The sequence below is a fragment of the Astyanax mexicanus genome, chromosome 18, assembly GCF_023375975.1.
Source record: "Astyanax mexicanus isolate ESR-SI-001 chromosome 18, AstMex3_surface, whole genome shotgun sequence".
Lineage (NCBI taxonomy): Eukaryota > Metazoa > Chordata > Actinopteri > Characiformes > Acestrorhamphidae > Astyanax > Astyanax mexicanus.
This window is the reverse complement of record NC_064425.1, coordinates 2919992-2941219: the sequence shown is the minus strand read 5'-3', so window position 1 is coordinate 2941219 and position 21228 is coordinate 2919992. Positions and strand designations below refer to the sequence as shown.

At 37.1% G+C, this 21228-nt stretch overlaps 1 protein-coding gene across 1 annotated transcript in view; it reads right to left on the bottom strand.

Moving 5' to 3' along the window:
• The window catches only part of drd2a (dopamine receptor D2a), a 114911-nt gene that overhangs the window by 23921 nt on the left and 69762 nt on the right, over positions 1-21228 (bottom strand). The window lies entirely within an intron of this gene.

The window sequence follows — 21228 nt, the reverse complement described above, 5'->3', positions numbered from 1 at the left end:
AAAAACAGCCTTGTAGTTGTATTTTCAATTGTTTTGGTTTGTGTGGCACAGTGGATAACACCACCCCCTGCCAGTGAGCTACCACATCATGTAGAAGACTAGGGTTCAATTCCTGGATGCTGTACTACACCAATAAGAGTCCTTGGGGAGTCCTGTAGGGGGTGGCTCATAACTACATTGAGCCACCCCCTATCATAGAAATAAATGCCATAAATTAAATGTAAATGTAATTTAATGTAATGCAACATTTAAACAGCTCTATTTCAGATCTGGAATGCAGTAAAATGTTAAAATTCTGAAATTAAAATGAGAAATATATCGTTCAGTAGCTGTTATGAGTGAGGAAAGCCACTGATCGATTTTTATAGGTTTTGCTTCTTGCAATCTGATCAATAAGGTAGTGACTAGCGTGTTCATTAATGGAAGATCAGGCGTGTAGTGTGCAGGAAATACAGCCGGCTGCTGTGGTGTGGAGGGAGGTAGATGGGGTTAACAGTATGAGAAAAATACAGCACAGGATCATGGTTTAGGGGAATGAGAGTGGGAGGACGAGGACAGGTCCTGAGACCAGTGGTTACAACATTACATACCAGTGTGGTAATTTACCATAAGACTGCTGGGAATAAACAAGACTTGCACACAATGCTTAAACTGTACATATTATTGTCAAAAAAATAACCACTTTTTGGTTTATCAATCAATCAATCCTTTTATTTTCACTCGGGAAGAAACATTGAGGGTGACCCTCATTTACAATGTTGCCGAGCCTTTATAACATCAAAGGGATTGAACGCATTTAATGATAATTTAGAAATAATAAGAAATAAAATAGTAAAAAAATATATAAAAAATAAAAGTACGCATGTTAAATCAACATTTAATAAAAATATATATGTAAAACAGAAAATTATAAAATACCATAAAAACAAATTGACATAAAAAGTAAAAAAATATATAAAATATAAAATAAGTAAATAGATAATAGTAAAGTAAAATATTATAAATGATAAGTGATTCAATGAATAATAGAACTAAGAACAAGAATGAAAATGCATGTAAAAAATAAAAGAAATAATAAATAAACAAATGGATAGAGTATGGCATGTGAAATGAGACATGAAGGCATGCTAAAAATGAGACATGCTGTGCACATGTACACATAGTAAATGGAGTTGCATGGCTGCAAGCAGTGAATGCAGCACAGAGCACGTGTGTAAACAGCATGGAGCAGCAGCAGAGACAGCATTTGTTCATAGCTATGGATATTAGCATTATCTGGCTAATGTATATCAGACTAAACTGCACCTTATCAGCAGTTTAGCTCAAATAAAAGGAGGGTATTTGATTCGGTTCGAGACCAGATCACGTTTCTTTTGATTGCTGTTTCCACACCTGCTCAATCAAACCACTTTTTTTTTTTTTTTACCAAACCAACACCCTAAAACTGCTTTTGCAGTCACACCTGTATTTCTGTATTTCAGACATGATTCCAGTAAGTGTTTCTTCTATAGCATAATTATTGTTATCATTTAAAACACTTTGAAACATTTATTTTAAAACAGCATGATATATATTTAAAAGGGTTTATTCGGTAAAGCATATAATGCTTTAAAAGGCTTTGCTTGTAAAATTCATGGAGAAAATAAAAGTTAAACATGCTGAGACTGAGGGTTTATCTTTAAATGATGTATTTTTGAAGCAGTTTTACAGTGTCTGAAGGGCATTATTGCACACTGGTTCAGTAACGTTTCATCAGAACTAGGTGTGTGTTTTTTCCTGTAATACGCTTAGCCCTCACTTTCCTCCTCAGGAACTATTGTGTCTTTAATAAAACATGAATTCTGCATTTGCTGCTGGACTGTGGGGCCGAGTGGAGGAGGTTAAACACAAAAGGTACCACATGCCTCCTCCACCTCAGTTCCACATTTCACTCCATTCACAGCATCGAGCATTTCAGCTCACTTGAAAGGCTCTGTCAGATGTTCTGTCAGATGGGATTTCGCTCAAAGTAGAAAAAAGACTTTGCTTCAGATTATTGCTGTACACCCCATAAAGCTTCATAACTGCTCTGAGTTTACGGAGAGAGAGAGAGACATATGGTGGGTAGAGAAGGAGAGAGTGGGAGTTTTACTGGTGTAAAAGGTGAGATAAAGCAATAAGATTCGAGCAGCTGTGTTGCAATTACCTACCACTTATCTACCACAGCAAAGAGGTTTTGTTCAAGTTTTTGAGTTTCTATGATTTTTACTCAAATTTAAAACCTCTGGAATATAATCAAGAGGAAGATGGATGATCACAAACCATCAAACCACCAAACTGAACTGCTTAAATCTTTGAACCAGGAGTAAAGCAGCATACAGTTATCCAAAAGCAGTGTGTAAGACTGGTGGAGGAGAACATGATGCCAAGATGCATGAAAAAAAAAAAAGTGATTAAAAACCACCAGGGTTATTCCACCAAATATTGATTTCTGAACTCTTAAAACTTTAAGAGGTCAGAAAGCTCTGCTTCTGTTTTGTTATTTGTCATTTCACATTTTCAGTACAGCGGTGCCCAAAGACGGCATGGCTAGGCGAAAATCACCTTTTGGGGAACATATATTTCAAAGAAGATTTGTAAATAGGCTTATAAAACTGCAGCTGGGTCAACCAGTCACATAAATATACATACTTATTAGTGCTGGGCAGTATGACCAAAAATGTATATATCATTGTAATTTGCAAGATTCTGACGGTTTCCCTTTTTTATTTTATTGTAATTATTATTTATTTATTTATTTATTTTACTTTATGTTTTTGCATGACTGGGCTTTAATATAGGTTTGTGAGTTACTGTACTGTAAGGAGTATGTATAGTATAAAACAGTAAGGCTTTAAATTAAGGCTTTGATTAGTATTGGGTTTACTTTGTCCCGCAAAATTAAAATCACACTATATATGAATTAACAATACAAAACCATAGACCTTTAAAAAAAAAAAAAAATGAGATACGCCAACAACTTTAACACGGCTTCATTTTTAAAGGTAGCTAAATATTAAATTTCCATAAACACTATGAACAGACCTAAAATACTCTAAATATAAGTATTCAAAGAGTTATTTCTCTAAAGCTCTATTGAACAGGTTAGACACAAGTTTAATATCATCAATTGTAAATATCAATTTACAATGTGTTATTATTGAAGCCATTAGAGGCTTTAAAGTATTTAATTCCCTTTGGTTCTCCACAAATTTATACAGTGTAGTCTGCAATAAAATTATCCTTCACCCTACAGCATTAAAAAGTATTTAAACAGGGCTATAGTTAATTATATTGCAAGGAGCAGCAGCAGAATCTCCAGGAGTTCTGTTTTTTAATGTTTCTCCAGGCAGGACAACGCAAGACTGAGCTGAGCTGAACTACAGTGTGTTAGCTTGTCATGCTAACAGGCTAGCATTAGCTAGCGAGCCCTGCTACTGTCATTCTTTAGCGATGGTCTTCTACACGGTACTCCGCAGCACCTCTAGTGGTATGGTGGTATGTATAAAAATGCATACCGGTTCCAAATTCCTCTTTGGTAAACCGTATGAATCGGTATACTGCCCAGCATGAATTTATGCTTATTCTTCAAAAATACATCAAAAACATAACTTTAAACACTCAGTAAACACATTATATCGTGCACTAAAATAATGCAGAGTTAATCATTGTTTATCCTCATTTTTAAAAAGGTGCTACCCATGAAAGAGTCACACAGAACAGTTTACTCAAACATAATACGATTTCCTAGTACTCCCTGTAGATCACCAGCGATCGGCCACAAAAGAGCATCATAGCTATTGATCGTCCTCTTTTCCTCTGGGAGCACAGAGTGAGCTCAGGCTGTTCGATTATTTTTGTCTAATGCTCACAGGAAGCCCTCTGAGTCTCTCAGATCTCTACAAATCCATTCCTGTTCACCCCGTCACACCAGAACTGCTGAAGTGCTTTTTGGAACGGGTTCAAGTTTCAGTTTAGAGATTATAGGTTAGAGGTTTTGTTCCTGGTGTCTACCCTATAGTGAAAAAAAAGAGTAGATTAAATTATTCTAAGCATTATTATGCTATAGTGCACTAAAGTGTTTTCTTGTAGCCACATTATTATTAATCAGTATATTTAAAGAGTGATAAAATGGAACAACTTTGTTTTTACTTATTATACTTTAATTGAATAAAAAAAATACAAAATAGTATTTAATTAAATTGTGTTAATTGTACTTAACTGTACTAAAATGGGACTATTTTAAATATACTTGTAATATAATGTAATGTATGTAACCCCAAGATATTTTAAATATGCTTACAGTAAAATTATAATAGATTTAATCATGAGTATTACAACTGTATCACTACTTATTATACACCATATATTTACATTAGAGTAGCACACTTCTAGTATAATGTGTTGGGTATACAATATATTTTTAATGCACTGTACTACAATTTTTAGAATGTTACAAATTTACTTTAAAAATTTTATGAATGCAGAAATTTAATTTACATTCTAAAAAGTTAAATGATACATTGTACTGTTTTTAACAAACTTTTCTAAAAATGTACAAAAAATATATATATTTGGAAATAAGTATTTTATAAGTATATTGAATTATATTAAACTAAGTGTTCTTCATAGTAGTCTATTTAATTTAAATACAATATATTGTACTTTTTAAAAACAGTATGATTATAGGTTACTTTCAAACATTTGATTAAAGCATAATAATATTAAATGTACTTTTAATATATTTTAAGTAAGTGCATAAATCTGAGATTTCTCAATTAGCACCCGAACATCCCTTTCAGACAGCTTCCTCTTACAGCGTCCACAGTTAATCCTGTTGGATGTGGTTGGTTCTTCTTGGTGGTATGCTGACATTACCCTGGATACCGTGGCTCTTGATGCATCACAAAGACTTGCTGTCTTGGTCACAGATGCTCCAGCAAGACGTGCACCAACAATTTGTCCTCTTTTGAACTCTGGTATGTCCCCCATAATGTTGTGTGTATTGTAATATTTAGAGCAGAACTGTGCTCTTACCCTGCTAAATGAACCTTCACACTCTGCTCTTACTGGTGCAATGTGCAATTTCTCAATATGTTTTAAGTACAATTAAGTATATATATATATATTTTTTTTTTACCAGGGTAAGCATGTGAATATACCACACATAGGCCGGCTGAAGTATGCAGGTATGCAGGTTATGTCTGACAGCAGGTTTCCTGCCTGGGGGGCTGGGCTGCCTGGGCGGCGTGCACATTTTTGCACTTTAAAAACGCTTTAGGAATGTAAAAGCATGTGGGTTATAGTTGGCCGTTTATGTGGAGCCAGCATTTTTCTTTCTTTCTTTTTTCAGTGTGAATTATTTAATATCTCCTTGAAAAAACACTTTTCTTCTATTCTTTGAAAATAGATATTTTAAATGTATTTTAAATTGGATTTCAAGGGCATTATAAAACGATTTATTAGGCTTTATGAATTATAATAGATCTTGGACTGTGGGTGGACTCTCTCTCTCGAACGGTCAGATACAGATATAGACCTCACCACACTTTGGAAGGAGTTTTTTTAGAAAGTAAGATGGTGCCGTGGCATTTTAGAAGATCATTATCTCTCAGTCTGACTCATTGATCTCCTGCAGGAGGATATTACTCTCACAAATCATCTGCTCACAGTCCGAGAGCTCAGGCCAGGTAGCTAAAATCTGATTTTTTTACCCCCCCAGACTTCCACATAAACTTCTCAGCCTGAGAATGTGGTCCCCTGCAAAAAGAAAGTATACTTAAGAGCATTAAAATATGTTTAAATCAGGTAAAGAATACTAAAAAGTACATTTTAAAAGTACAATAGAATTTGCTCATTTTTTAAGCAATTATGCTTTAAACTACAGGAATTGGACAATGAAACTGAAACACCTGGTTTTAGACCACAATAATTCATTTGTGATTTGATCAGCCATGGTTTTATGTTTTTTGGATACAATCCGGGTTAGCACCCGAACATCCCTTTCAGACAGCTTCCTCTTACAGCGTCCACAGTTAATCCTGTTGGATGTGGTTGGTCCTTCTTGTTGGTATGCTGACATTACCCTGGATACCATGGCTCTTGATGCATCACAAAGACTTGCTGTCTTGGTCACAGATGCTCCAGCAAGACGTGCACCAACAATTTGTCCTCTTTTGAACTCTGGTATGTCACCCATAATGTTATAGTGTGCATTGTAATATTTAGAGCAGAACTGTGCTCTTACTCTGCTAATTGAACCTTCACACTCTGCTCTTACTGGTGCAATGTGCAATTAATGAAGATTGAACACCAGGCTGCTCCAATTTAGACATGATGAATCCTCCCTCACTAAAATGATGACAGGTGTTTCAGTTTCATTGTCCAACCCCTGTATATTATTGTGTTGATAGAAAATATGTACATGGCATTAAAATACTGCGTACAGTGCCTGTAAGCAGTGGCCTGAGGTTGTTTGAACTAAAATGATTGATAATAAAAAATAAATAAAATCAATAAAATGCTTCTCTGGTGAGCTTTTGTTTACATTCCTCCCCTGCCTGTCTATCTTTTCCCTTTTTTCTTGGGTTTACCTGGTTTCAATTCAACTGTTCTGCAATTGGGTTCAACAACCCTCTGGGCTGGAGAGCTACTAGTCTGTAGCAGCACTTCTTCCTCCATCACATTACACTTAATTTTACAAAACACATTTTTTTTGTGACCCACCAAGTAATGGCTTGTAAAATATCTGGCCTGTGGCCAAACTTAATTGCCGACCCCTGGTTTACAAAATGTGTGTATCAATACGTAAAGTAGTACATTTACAACAAACTTCAAGATACTTAAAAATGATGTTTTAAAAACACAAAATTTAAAATTTACTATAAGTTTGCAGAAGTTGAGCACTCAAAAACACAACCTAATGCTTTTATGTTGTATTTAAATATAGATTAATTGCAATTGAAACATATTTAAAGTACATGACTTTAAGCTTTTGCAAAATAGTACATTTAGTAGGCATTTAAGCACATATTAATTTAAATTTAAAAGTACGTACTTTTCCATGTTAAGTACACTTTAAAAAAAATGTACTTTAATGCACTTTTCTTTTACAAGAGTTGAAAAATCTCAGACTTTCTGCTTCATCTTTGACTTTTCCTTTAACCTTCTTCAGTTTCCAGTTTCCCACGGTACAAACATGAGAAGCCGCTGCTTTGATGAATTATTTCTTGCTCATGGTTATTAAACAAGCAGAGAAACGCTCTTCAAAAAGTATAGATCCTAAACTTTCAGCTGCATGTAGTAATCTGATACACCCTGAACACAGACGACATGTTCACATTTTACTCATTATTGATTCTAATGCAGATATCATATCTCTAATGTAGAACAGTCTTAATTATTGATATGTATTGGCACATATGATTTTTCCTATGTAAGATTTGACCTAGAGTTACCTCAGTAAAGAGGAGTCCCCCTAATCCTTCCTGCAAAGGATGCTGGGATATTTGAGTTTCCACTCTCACCTCTGATTTGCTCAAATGCAGGAGAGACAGACAATAAAACTCTGATCTGCTTTAATAATTGTTTTGTGTTTAGATCAATAAACGCTTCCAATTTTACTTAAAAACTACTTATCAATAGTGCTACACTCAATAACATGCATGGTTTGTAATTTTATATTTTTTTATACTAAAGTAATTTAAAGGTAAATGCGGAGATCTTCAGAGTTAATAAAATGTAAGAATATTAATACATGAAGGTCCTTCTTTATAAACAATATCTTTTCTTTTTACTGCTTTGAGAGAAATGATAATTTTCTGGTTTTTGTAAGATTTTTATGATAATGCACTGTGTGTTTGTGGAAATGTGAAAGTAAGCAGGCCTTGATTTGAACTGGCTGAAGAATGAGTCTCAAAAGAGGTTCAGAAAAAAGGCGGGAAACAGAACAAAGGAAATGCCACTCTTGGTGTGTTTAAACAAAAGACAGCAAACTTCAAACAAAAAACTTGAGACTCTCTTTTTCCTTAATTTGTTTAATTCTAGTAAAAGTACTCTATGCTGGTTGATTTCTGATAAACACTCCCTTGCCTTTATCCTATCCTTTCTTTTTCAACTTTATTTCCTTCTCTTGTTGTACTTTCTTTTTTCTCTTGCTATATTTTCTTTTTCTTTTTATATTTATTTTTTCTTGTTATAGTTTCTTTTTTTTTCTTATTTTCTTTTTCCTTTTTTATTCGATATTTTTCTTGTTATATATTTTTTCTTGTTATATTTTCTATTTGTATTTTCTTTTTTTTGTTTTATTTTCTTTTTTCTTGTTTTCTTTCTTTTTTCTTGTTACTTTTTTGTTATTTTATAATTAGTTTCTTGTTGTATTTTCCTTCTTTCTCATCATTTTATTTTTTCTTATTGTATTTTCTTTTTTTGTTATTTTATGTTTTTCTTGTTGTATTTTCTTTTTTTTCTTTGTTCTTGTGGTATTTTAGTTTTTTTGTGTTGTATTTAATTTTTTTCTTCTTTTTCTCCTCTGTTAGCAGTCACCCCTCTCCAAAGATAAAACAAAGACTGAGGCCTTTGGCTCAGTTTTTATAGAGTGCTGCACAGGTGTGACTGATTGACACTGATCACTGCAGGGGATTCTGGGAATTGGAGTTTTAGGACCCAACTCCACTGATTCTTCCCTTCCATCACCCAGCTCCCCTGCTGGTGATCAGTGGTGCACTACCACTATTACTGGTGGAAAACTACTACTAAAGAAATATTACTAAAACAGGCATGAAGCCTTTGTGTATTTAAAACAAACTTAACATTATCTAACTTTCAAAATTCTTACCAAGCATTGTAGATTGTTTGACCTGAATTAGTCTTAGAATTTTCTTATTATTTTAAGTAATTTGAAATAAAAATGAGCACAAAAATCCAAAAGTCAAGTCATTCTGTGTCCAAATTTAAGCCTTACATCACAATTTTTTATACTTAATATAAGCATATACATCTCAATTTACATTTTTTGCAGTGTAAGATTAAGTTTTAGTGTTGATTTAGTACAATTTAGCTGCTTCATGTATTACAGACAGAAGTTCCCTTAAGTGTCTGAAGAAACTGTAAAGACTTACTCACAGCATGTTTTCTGGCTCAAAGATTGACATCTATTAAACCTGTACACAGGTCCATTTATGCAATGTTATGTAAGTGTTTTCCAAAGTACATAACTAACCAAACTGCTAACAAACTATGCGTTGTTTAGGAAACTGTGTTGGCAGCTATAGGGCACTATAAATGTTTTAGCATCTCTCCTGCACTTCCTTTAAAGCAGCACTAGGTCGGATTTCCTTGATTTTTGATCTTTTTAAAGAAGTAAAATTACAGCTTGAAACTCACTGCAGCACTGAACTGAGGTGTAATAGGAGGAATAGCGGTGCTCTCGTGTCTGTGCCGGAGCTCCTCTGAACTCAAACCAGACTCTGTAAGTTTTCCGAGACGTCCGCTAACAAGCGCTCGCGAGAACTGCGACCTGCTTTCCGACCTTTAGTTCTAACAGTTCTACAAGAACTACTGGTTCATTCTTTACAAACTAACATATAGACACTCTGGCAGAAGCTGGAAAGAGACCGAATATGTCTGTGAAAGCCAGAAAACGAGAAAGATAAAACTAATCCGCCTGAAACATTTATTACATTCTGCAACTGTAGGGGGAGCCCACGAGCTCAAAATCTCAATCCTACCGAGTGGAGCTTTAAGGGTTAAAACTCTACTTTATAAGGAATTTGATTTGATTGTGAAATCTCCTTTTGCCAATCGATGGTAATTCTGGCACCGCAGGCAGGTGAGGCAGGAACGAGAGGAATCGATGCTATTTCCTCAAATGATTGTCCAACAGGCCGGACAAATTGTCTGTATTAGTAATTTGTGGCAGTGTAGAGGTGCTAAATGAATAAGCGCTGTGCAGTTTGGCTGGGTGGAGTGCGAGGCATGCACCGCCGAGCGTCAGGAGTGATCTTATTAACACATTAGAAAAACAAACACAGCACCTGCCGGAGGCTCAGCTGGCCCGGGCTAATTGTCTGTATAGTTGCCCTCTGAGGGGGTGAGTCTAACCGAGCATGTGATTACAGTCAGATCACTGTGGGAGCTCACCAGGCTTCCCTCACTGCCTCAACATCACTCTTCCTGCATCCACAGGCAACTTCCCACTGAGACCCACCTCAGGAGCAGCATCATCTATTACTATAGCTCACTAACTGATACTGTTCTCCAATAGAACTATCACTTCTGAGGCTACATTCACATTACCACCCTGGTGAAAAAAATATATATACTCAACTGTACTTAAAACATATTGAGAAATGTCTAAGTATGCTGTAAACATACTAACAGATTTAAATACTTACCTAAAATATATAAAAAGTACATTAATATTATGCTTTCATCAAATGTTCACTTTTAGTTTAATGTAATTCAATATACTTCTTAAATACGTCTTTCCAAATATATACTTTTGTACATTTTTAGCAAAGTGTGTTAAAACAGCTGTTACAGTAGTTTACTTAAAGTACAATGTATCTTGTAACTTTTTAGAAAGTAAATTAAATTACTACTACTAATTAAAAAAATTAAAGTAAATTTTATACCCAATGAAGTATACTAGAAGTATGCTACTTGCTACAAAAGACAGAAGCATATAAGAAGCACATTTGAACATATTTGAAGCCTCTAATGTAAATGCAACATGAATGTAAACGGTCAAATCATGCTGAATTCATGAGTCTTTTTGCTTTTAAGCATTAGCATTAGCACTACGTGCTTCTCTATTTCAGCTATAGCTGCAAAAAACAGCAAAAGCAAACAGCCTGTCCTTTTTTCACCTCCTGGACCTGAGCATGAACTTCAGAGCAGCTGTTTACTCTCCACTCCAGCAAAAGATGCTCCACATATGAGCTGCTAACTCATCCATTTCCCTTTATAAAGCTACGAGTCTCTCGTCTCTCTAATATGAGGGGTTTTGTTGGTGGTGAAGAAGGAGGCGTTTATACAGGTATCAATGTGCAGCATGTGAGACAGTGTTTCAGGAACAGATTTGTTCACATTACACACAGATACAGATCACTTACATTTACAGTGAATGTGAACCGACAAGATAGACAAATCTGATCTGAGCAAAAAATCAGATTTGAGCAACGTGGCTTCGGATTTGTAGTGTGAACGTACCCTAAGTATGCTCTGCTGGTGCTTCATTTTACACATTTCTACATGAAGTAGTTTAGAAGTATAAAAAAGTATGGAGAGTGCTTGGGACATTATTAAAGGAGTCATAGCTGCAGAATAAAGTGGCCAAATGATTCCTCATATTTATACACATTTATACACAAAACATTTGGTTTTTTATTTTTACCCCATTTTCCCCCCAATTTACAAGGCCAATTACCCAAACCCACTCACTAGTGATGCCTCAACACCAGGAGAGTAAAGACTAGCACACGCCTCCTCTGATACATGTGAAGTCAGACTACGCCTCTTTTTGAACTGCTGCTGATGATGCAGCATTGCCGAGTAGCATCACAGCGCTAACTCAGTTCTGATACATCAGCTCACAGATGCAGCCTTGTGCTGATCCACATCACCCTAGGACCCACCCAGAGAGAAACAGCAAGGCCTATTGTGCTCTCTCAGGGCTCTGGCAGCTGAGGGCAAGCTGCATAACCGGGATTCAAATCAGTGATCTCCCGATTTCAAGCGGTACTAAAACTGACTGTATGGTGAATATTATATATAAGAGTACATTAACATTGTCTTAGTAAAATCAATTTATTAACTATTTTAGTGATATTCATTTAGCTATCAAATACATATTTAATACAAACACATATTTAAGCTAAACCACGAAACACGTGCGCATTGAACTTTGTTACGCTCACAAGCGACAAACGCAGAGCGACAAGAGCAACTCGTTATGGAAATGTAGATCATGGAAACTTTGGAGTTTTGTGATTTTTATCAGTCCTCTATTAAAAATATAAATTATGTAAATTGTTGTCTGTAAAATCAGCTCAGACAGGAGGAAGTCTGGAAGTGTGACAGAGCTGCTTTAATAAAACAACTAATTCCTGTTGTTTTTTCCTGAGGCTTGCATTAAAATGTCAACAGTAATATTATCAGAGACGCAGATTTGATCCCGTCTCACGCCGTGCTCCATTACCTGCCACGGCTCCACCTGGATTACTGCAATTTTCTGCTTGACTGACTTCTTTCAGATTCTTCCAAACAGGAAGTTGTGGCTGTTATTACAAATACTGAAAACCACTTCTACATCCCTCTACATCCTGCATCTAGTGTGTGGGAGGGAGACGGGTAATTTAGACAGGCGTTTTGGAGACGTCAGTTTATCACTCAGTTAAAATTCGCCCGTGTCTCAGGTGTCTCAGCTCTGTGGCCTTGCTGCCATCTTCCCTAAATCATAGAGCTTCAGTTTGTGGTGCATCATTTCTGGGTAAAGCAGCTCCTGAACTCCCTGATTGATGCTCATCATTATCTTCAGACATGATGTGACTGAACACTGAGTGTGACTGAGTAATGGGAATTTAAAATACTTTTTTCACTTAATAATAATCATAAAAATAGTTGTGTGATAGAAATAAACAGATAAAGGTTTAGTTTAGCAGGTTTTTCTTGATATCGTGATCACTGCTAATGTCAAAGCCTCCACAGAAAATCTTTTGGTTGTTGGTGGTAGCAAATATATTAGTTGATGGGCTGTTATACTGGATGTATATACAGCTCTGGAAAAACGAAGAGAGCACTTCAATTTCTGAATCCGTTCCTCTGATTTTGCTATTTATAGGTTTATGTTTGAGTAAAATGAACATTGTTGTTTTGTTTTATAAACTACAGACAACATTTCTCCCAAAATACAAATAAAAAATGTCATTTAGAGCATTTATTTACAGAAAATGAAAAATGGCTGAAATAACAAAAAAGATGCAGAGCTTTCAGACATCAAATAATGCAAGGTTTGCTTTTTTTGCATATTCATAAAGTTTTAAGAGTTCAGAAATAATCAATATTTCGTGGAATAAACGATACAGATGGCAAGGCAAGAGAAAGTAGTAAAAAAAAACACAAAATGGGTCAGTAACAAAGAAAACAAAGAAAACAACAAAGAAACACATCACAGGCCCGTAGCCAGCATTGTGATGGGGGGGGATCTTTTTTCCCCCAAAAGTGGACTTCATTTGGCTCTCTACTCCAATGCCCCCTAAATACACGAACACACTTCAAACCTTTTAATTTAGACATATTTTATTTATTATAAGTTTGTTGTGAATCTGTTGTTGCTGTCCTTATTTGTTCATCTGTTGCTCCCCACTGCTAACATACATTTGATATAAATGTAAGTGTTACTCAAACTTCCTACATCTGTGATGTGACTTCATTGTCTGTCTCTGTTGCTCACCTCAGTTATCTGTTGCTTTGTTCCATTGTCTCTGTTGCTGCCCTCCATTGTCTGTCTCTGATGTTGCTGTCCTTTATTGTCTATCTCTCTACTATTGACATAAATAGATAAGAATTACTTCATTAGGAACACTATCGGTATGGTCATTAAAACTTAAACATGAATTAATAATAATATAAATTGAAGTGTTCTGTCTTATTAAAATCTTCCTATAACTGTGCTGGGACTTCGTTCTGTGAGGGTCTGCTGATTCATTAGATATGCGTGGATTCGTGGAGCGACCAATAATCCGCTTTTAATAACGCGTTAAAGTTGATATTTTTTTCTGCCTCAAATTATTTCAAGCACTGTTTGGATATATGTGAGAATTACTGGTGACTGGATTGATGGATTTTCTTAAGTTTGGAGGCGTTTTGAAGGTAAGAGTGTGGGGGAAGTGCTGGAGGGGGTTGGGTGTGTGTCTCGAGTGTCCTGAGGTAAACACAAAGCGAAACACAAGCAGATTTAAACTCTAAACACAGTTCCGTAATCCGGAGAGGCAGACGGTTCGAATGGTGTATAACATGTCCACATTCGATCAAATATGGACGTACGAAAAACGTAAATATGAAAATAATATTTCATAACTTTCATAAACCAGGCATATTTCGCCCCAAATGTTTATTTTCTGAAATGAGATACGGCTACATAGGCTAGATAACTGAAAAGCTTTAAAATGGCATATTGGGTGTCTACATTGAACCTATAAGTATTCATAAACACAGCCAGATATTAAATATCATATTTTTCTGGTCCGCCGGCGGGCCAGGGCGTGTTAAGAGGTTAACCCCCTTTTTACACCTCTATACTGTATTTTATATATGGCCTTAGGAGCAACAGGCATGTTGAGAGTAAAATACACCCTAGCTTGATCGTCAGAACTGCAAAGTGAGTGACTGAATGTTATTGTCACTTAACCTACATTTCTTAAAAATCAACTAAAATCCAGACTTTGGAGTTATCGCAATAATAACAGTAATAATCCGGTGTTACATGTACAATTATACTATTGGGCTAAGCCGAGCCCGGCACTTTTAACGCAGGGGAGTTGTAAAGAAATAGAAGCCCTGCACTCAGCAACTTACCGATTTTGGGCCTTTTTTGAGCAAGTCACCAATATTTTGGGACAATGTTACCACCGTTTTCTTCCGTTTTCGCTCCTTGTCTTCTTTTTTACCCATTTTCTCAAGTAACTTTCCCCTGATTCTTATTCTTTCCACAAGCTAAGAACAGAAATGGGGGAATTACCGCCACCTACTGGATTGGGGTAAAACAGTCTGAACAAAATGTGTAAAGAGAAACATTAACAATTTTTCTTACTCGTCACTACTCTGGGGGCAGGCGGGGGGGGGGGGGGGGGGGGGATTGGGGGGGGACTGGGGTGGCTGAGGGGGGGTTGTGGGGGATGGGGGGGGATCGAACAAACCCTTCGATCCCCCCTGGCTACGGGCCTGCATCATAGAAGAACCATCTAACTAGGTTCAATACTCTGCGAAGGGGTAAGGAAACCGGGGGTATTTATACTAAAACAGACCAAGTGTGAGCAATCAGAAGCTGGGAGAGTGTGAACACCATAGCGTCACATGATCAGCAGAGTCAGGAAGGAATTCGAGTCCAGCTCAGATTTCCACTAAGGCTAGCCGTGGTTAGCGGCTAATGCCGCTCAACAGCGCTACACTGAGGAACCCTGAGTGTTCCTGTAAGCCAGAGCGATATTAGCTAGCGGTTCTTCCCACATAGATTTAAAGTTTTAACACAGTGAATGCAGTCTCACCTCTGAATGGTGAAAGAGCTAGCACTTGTGGTTAGCTGCTAATGCTAATACTGCACTAGCCTTGTGTCTCGGTGTTGGAGAACTGAACTGAAACTCCTGTATAACTCTGTACTTCAGTGGAGAGGCTTTACTGCTCCTTAATAGCTGACTGGTAGAATTCATACATAAGGAGCACCGGATTATAACGCCAGGTTCACACTGCACAACGGGTTGTGCTGTAATCCTCAGTCCTTCAGTTGTAAAACCTGTTTTCTTAAGATAAACTTAAATATACAGGCAAACTTTTAGTTTTTCATAATTTTTAGTAGTTCATTATTATTTTTAATTTAATGTTTTAAGCTTTAAGCTCCATTTAAACCTATTCATAGAGGACTCACTCGTGAGATTCCTCTAGAGTCATTTCTTGATATAACAGGGGAATGATAGGGTGGTCAGACTCTCCATAAACAGCTCTGATGTGTTTTGGACATGTGGTTCTCTCTCTCTATCTGTGATCTCATTGGCTGTATGTAACCACTGCTCGTGACTCCTAGTCGCTGACTGAGTCAGATATTAAACATGTTGAATATTTACCGGGCTTCTGGGACTCGTCGGCACTCAGTCAGCGATGAATCAGCGAGCGCCTTTCATTAGTTTACATTACGTGACTGAGCGAGCGCCGAGTGATCCCCGATTTCCCTCCGATTAGAGTTTTTGTTGCCGATTGGTGAAAAACTGTCGGCGATCAAAACTGGCCCAAAATTGTGAAGTGTGAACCTGGCATAAGGCTCCCTGTCGATTTTTTGGAAAATTAAAAAATTTAAGTTTGCCTTATAGTGTAAAAAAATACGATATATTGGTGCATCGCTAATTTTACTCAAGCAGGAGTTTTTTAATCCACAGTCTCAGATAATAAAGCATAAAAAATAACTTGTCCTGTTTTGAGACACTTGTACAGGAAGTATCTTTCCAGCAGCAAAGCTACAACCACATACACAGTGAAGGACGCCGCAGCGCCGCCACCCTCCCCCCAGGGTTATCTCTGCTCCTCTGTACTGCAGTCAGGAGAAAGAGTGATAAACCAAGAACTTTCAGCAGCTCCTTTATTTGTTTTAGATGAGAAGTCAGGCGTAGGTCTTCTTCTGCTCAGGAGAAATTCTTTTCTCATTCCTGTCGATGTGTTACGAGCGCGCACAACACCCCACCTGTCAAATCATCCTGACGAGAGCCTGAGAGGCTGTGCTTAAAAACTCTTACACTTTACACTACAGAGAGGAAAGAGGAAGTAAAAGAAGATTGGGAACATAAAACCCCTGCAATTTCCCTTTCATTCTCAAGTAGCCTATCATTACTGCTGTGATTGTGTTGTATTTGCAGCAACTCTAGCCTCTAACATTAAAAAAGAAAGAAAAAGAAAGAGAGAGAGAGGGAGGGGGAGGGTTTGGCTGTGATTGGATTTGTGGGGGGTTCTGGAAAAGCCTTGAGAAAAGCCATGTGTTTATACATACACGTTTTAACCAATACATTTCCATTTTTTTTTCTTTATTTTTCCAACTTTCAAAGAAATTTTGTAATTAACCAAATGATTCTTAAAACATCAGAGCAGACATGAACAGTAAAAAAACAAAAAACAAAAATCAACTAAAGGTACAGCATAATTAAAATTGATTATAGTAGGGATAAATCTTAAAAGGAGAACTCTGCTGTAGTAAATCATCATATAAAGTACTTTAATTTGATGAATAGCACACCTCCATTCTCCCACAGCGTTCAGAGAACCAGAAATTTTAACAGTTTGTCCAAACACCCTTCAGACTGGGAGATACGGGGCATAATTTGCCCCGATAAATCACATTTTACACTGTTATCCAGCTCAAAGTAGCTCCACACCTCCTTACTAGAATCTGGAGAGCCCTGACATTTAAAGCGAGGCATTAATAACTTAAAAAAAAGGGCACAAGAACATTATTAAAAAACACTGTTTAAAAATCAGTATAACACGAGCTTCAGCTCAGAGTGCCGCCATCACTGTACTGATAATGACATAGACATATATATACATAGACTCCACATAGTGTAGCAGCCAGTGCCAGGAGACAGGCTATGCGAAATCTATGTATATATATATATATATATATATATATATATATATATATATATGTATGTCTTTCATTATCAGTACAGTGATGGCGGTGCTCTGAGCTGAAGCTAGAGTTATAGAATATAAATAGTTTTTTTTTTTTTAATGAGCTTCTTCTGCACTTTTTAAGTTATTAATGCCTCGTTTTAAATGTCAGAGCTCTCCGGATTCTAGTAAGGAGGTGTGGAGCTACTTTGAGCTGGATAACAGTGTAAAAAGTGATTTATCTTCAGGGTAAATTATGCCCCGTATCACCCAGTCTGAAGGGTGTTTAGACAAACTGTTAAAATTTCTGGATCTCTGAACGCTGTGGGAGAGCGGAGGTGAGCTATTCATTAAAGGTAAGAACTTTTTATCATGTTTTACTACAATAAAAGTCCATTTTACACTAGAGTTCTCCTTTAATAATAAAATGTGTGTCAGATCCTGAGAGCTCCATTGTGTAGAGGCTAAATTACTATATTAACTCTGAGCTGATGTGTTTGTTAGCTCAAAATCGATTTTCTCCATCGATAAACTGAAACACACAGGTTTGTAGACCAAGAATTGAATTTCCATGATTTTTATTTTTCCAAAGGTCTGGAAATTGCTATTTTCAGATTCTATGACTTTTCCAGTTTTTTTATGACTATACAAATTCTTAAAGTCTATAACCATATGCTACTTGTTTCAGTTGTCCCACATGTCAGCACGCAGAACGTCTCCATTGTTTCCTTGTTTCCAATAAGACCATTGGACCGTATGTCCTCTAGTCAGTGCTGTGTGTCCCTAGCGTGTCTCTCTGTCCTCACGCAGATGGACGCCGTGAGGCTAAACGACATTGTGCTGTCTAGAGCGAACACATGCAAATCAAGCCTCACCCTGCCACATTAGTTAGAGAGTGCCCTTGGGCTGCAGGATAAAACAGCCTCTGAATTCTTCGTCCTTCAAGGCCGATGTGCCTTTTTTCATCAAGTCGTCATCAAAGCAGAAACCTGTACGCCCAATTCACGCCTGGAAATACACTACAGAAGAATTGAGGCGAATTTGAGGCCAATCTGCTCTTTCTCTTCCTCGCAATCACAAAACAAATCTCCCAATTTTAGGGGACCATCCTGTAAATGATGAGCCTCTAGTGAGTCTATAATCAGTGCTGGTGTTGTGCCGAAATCTGCACCCCCGCCAGAAAAAGCACCCATTCTCGGGAGCACGTTTCTAAGTAACGTTAGCTAAAGCAATTATCTTTGCTTTTATACAGAAGACGGTGTATACGTGCTGCCGAGAGAGGGTGCTTTTTATGCCAGGGGTGCAGCTTTTGACACTACTATGGTGCCGAATTCAGCACCCCCGCCAAGAAAAGCACCCCCTCTCAGGAGAGGCTGAAGGTGACATGTTTCTTTTTCCTTATTTCTTAACAGTCAGCGTAGTTTAGAACAGTATCTTGGGTATTTACATTTTCTAAGTAAAGTTAAAGCTAAGACGACCTGTGTGCGCTTTCGAGAGGGGGTGCTTTTCCTGGCGGGGGTGCTGAATTCGGCACAACACTGTTTTGGGGTGCCCCAAAAATCAGGCTCGTGAAAATACATCATAATAACAGTATGATGTATAACAGTAATCATAAAAAATAACATATTTAAAATAGAAAAATTATAAAACATGTTAGATATAAGCAATACAAAAGTGACATATACATATATTTAAAAGACAAACTTAAATATCAAACAGATATAACCCAATTAAATATAAAAAACACTTTTTTTTACTGATTTATTTTTTATCTTTGTCTTAATTGTTTTAGTGTTTGTTTTAAGTTTTATAATGATCTATTTAGAGCACTTTGTTTCAGCTGTTGTTTTTAAAGTGCTTTATAAATAAAGTTGAGTTGAGTTAGGTTGAGATAGACCAGAGTTTGGAGTTTTATAAAACAATAAATTTAAAGGGATATCATATTGTCATATCCTTGCCTTGTTCCCTGTCATTTTCCTTTCATGCCTGTGTTATTTCCTTCATGTTTTCCTGTGTTTACCTCCATGTCTCTTTGCCCTTCTCCTGTGTTCCTCCACTTGTACATCTGTAGCTCCGCCCCCTTGTTACCCATCCCCAGAGGTTCCTGTTTCGTCCGTGTGTATAGATAGTTGCTTTGTCCCAGTGTCTGTGTTGGTTCTTTTACGTCTTTACGTCAATTTTAGTTGATAGTTTTCCTAAGTTCCTACTCTCTGTGTATTTACTGTTTCTATGTTTTGTTTATTTTGTTTTATTTCTGTTCTGTTTTGTAATAAATTACTTGCATTTGCGTCCTTGCCTCCGTTCTGCACTATCCCTGACACATATCACACGACTGAACTCCTTATTATCATGTATTCAAGATATAAGTTGCAAGTGATTTTACTGTAGCATTTTTTAAATAATGGAAATTCAAACTTAATTTTTTGCATAAACCAGATTTTGGAGTCCTATAAAACCTGTAAATCAAACTGTTATGAAATGACACCACAAAATTATTGAAGAACCCTTTCCATACTATTAATGTTAAAAGTATTAAGTTATATTTCTGTAGATTTATGGAGAAATAGGAGGTCAAACTTAGGAAAAATGCCTAGTTTTGACTTAATAAATTATTGTTAATTTCACCACAAAGCATTTGTGCTTATGGCACCCAAATATTGCAAATATCCAGCACCGGCCCGATCTATAATTCAATCTTTAGTCCTCGATTCTGCTCCCACAGGGAGTCGGGCCGCCCCAATCATGAATTTTAAAGATGAAACATGTTTAATATTTACGTGGAAGCAGATTCTCCGGTGGGAGAATCAATGTTGACTTTGATCTTTTACATATGTTTAAAGGATGGACACCGATCAAGCACACGTTATCTATTTTCTCAGCTCCCCTGAGTATATAGAAGCACTTTGTAGTTCTATAATTACAGACTGTAGTCCTCTGACTTCAGTTTCTCTGCATATTTTATTATCCTCCTTTCACTCTGTTCTTATATGGTCAGGACCCCACAGGACAGAATTAGCACAGTACAGTGAGTGGATCAGACACAGCAGTGCTGCTGGAGTTTTTAAACACCTTTTCTTCTTGCTCCTGGACTGAGAAAAGCCCACAAACAGCAGTCCTGTGACCATTGATGAAGGAATAGGTGTAGCATTGCCGAGTAGCATCACAGCGCTAAAGCTTGGAGGAAAGCGCAGCGACTCGGTCATGATAGCTCACAGACGCAGCCTTGTGCTGATCCACATCACCCTAGGAGTGATGAGGGGAAAGAGAAGAGTGCCATCTACTGTACCCACCCAGAGAGAGCATGGCCAATTGTGCTCTCTCAGGGCTCTGGCAGCTGATGGCAAACTGCATGACTGGGATTTGGACCAGTGATCCCCCGATCATAGTGGCAGCGGCCCCACTGCTGGCTTTTTATGAGCACAAAGTACTCCTGTGAGGTTTTGAGGATCAATGCTGTTGGCTGGCTGTATAATGTTGAAGTGTTTGGTGTTTTATTTATGGCAGATAGTGTAGTGTAGTGTGAGGGGATTGATGATTACCGTACTTTTCGCACTATAAGGTGCACTTAAAATACCTTAATTTATCTAAAAATCATCTTATGTATGAAATTTACCAGTCAGCGCTAGCTGAGGTGAGCATTATCGGCCTGTTGGCTACTGCTAACCCTGGCTAGCCTTGCTGGAGCAACATAGCATTAGCATTAGCCACTAACCGCCCCAAGCGCCAGCTCTTTCGCCATTTCAAGGAGTGCATTTACTGTGTTAAAACAAGCTACGTGGGACGAACTGCTAGCTAATATCGTCCTTGCTTACCAAAACACTCAGGATTTCTCCATGTAGT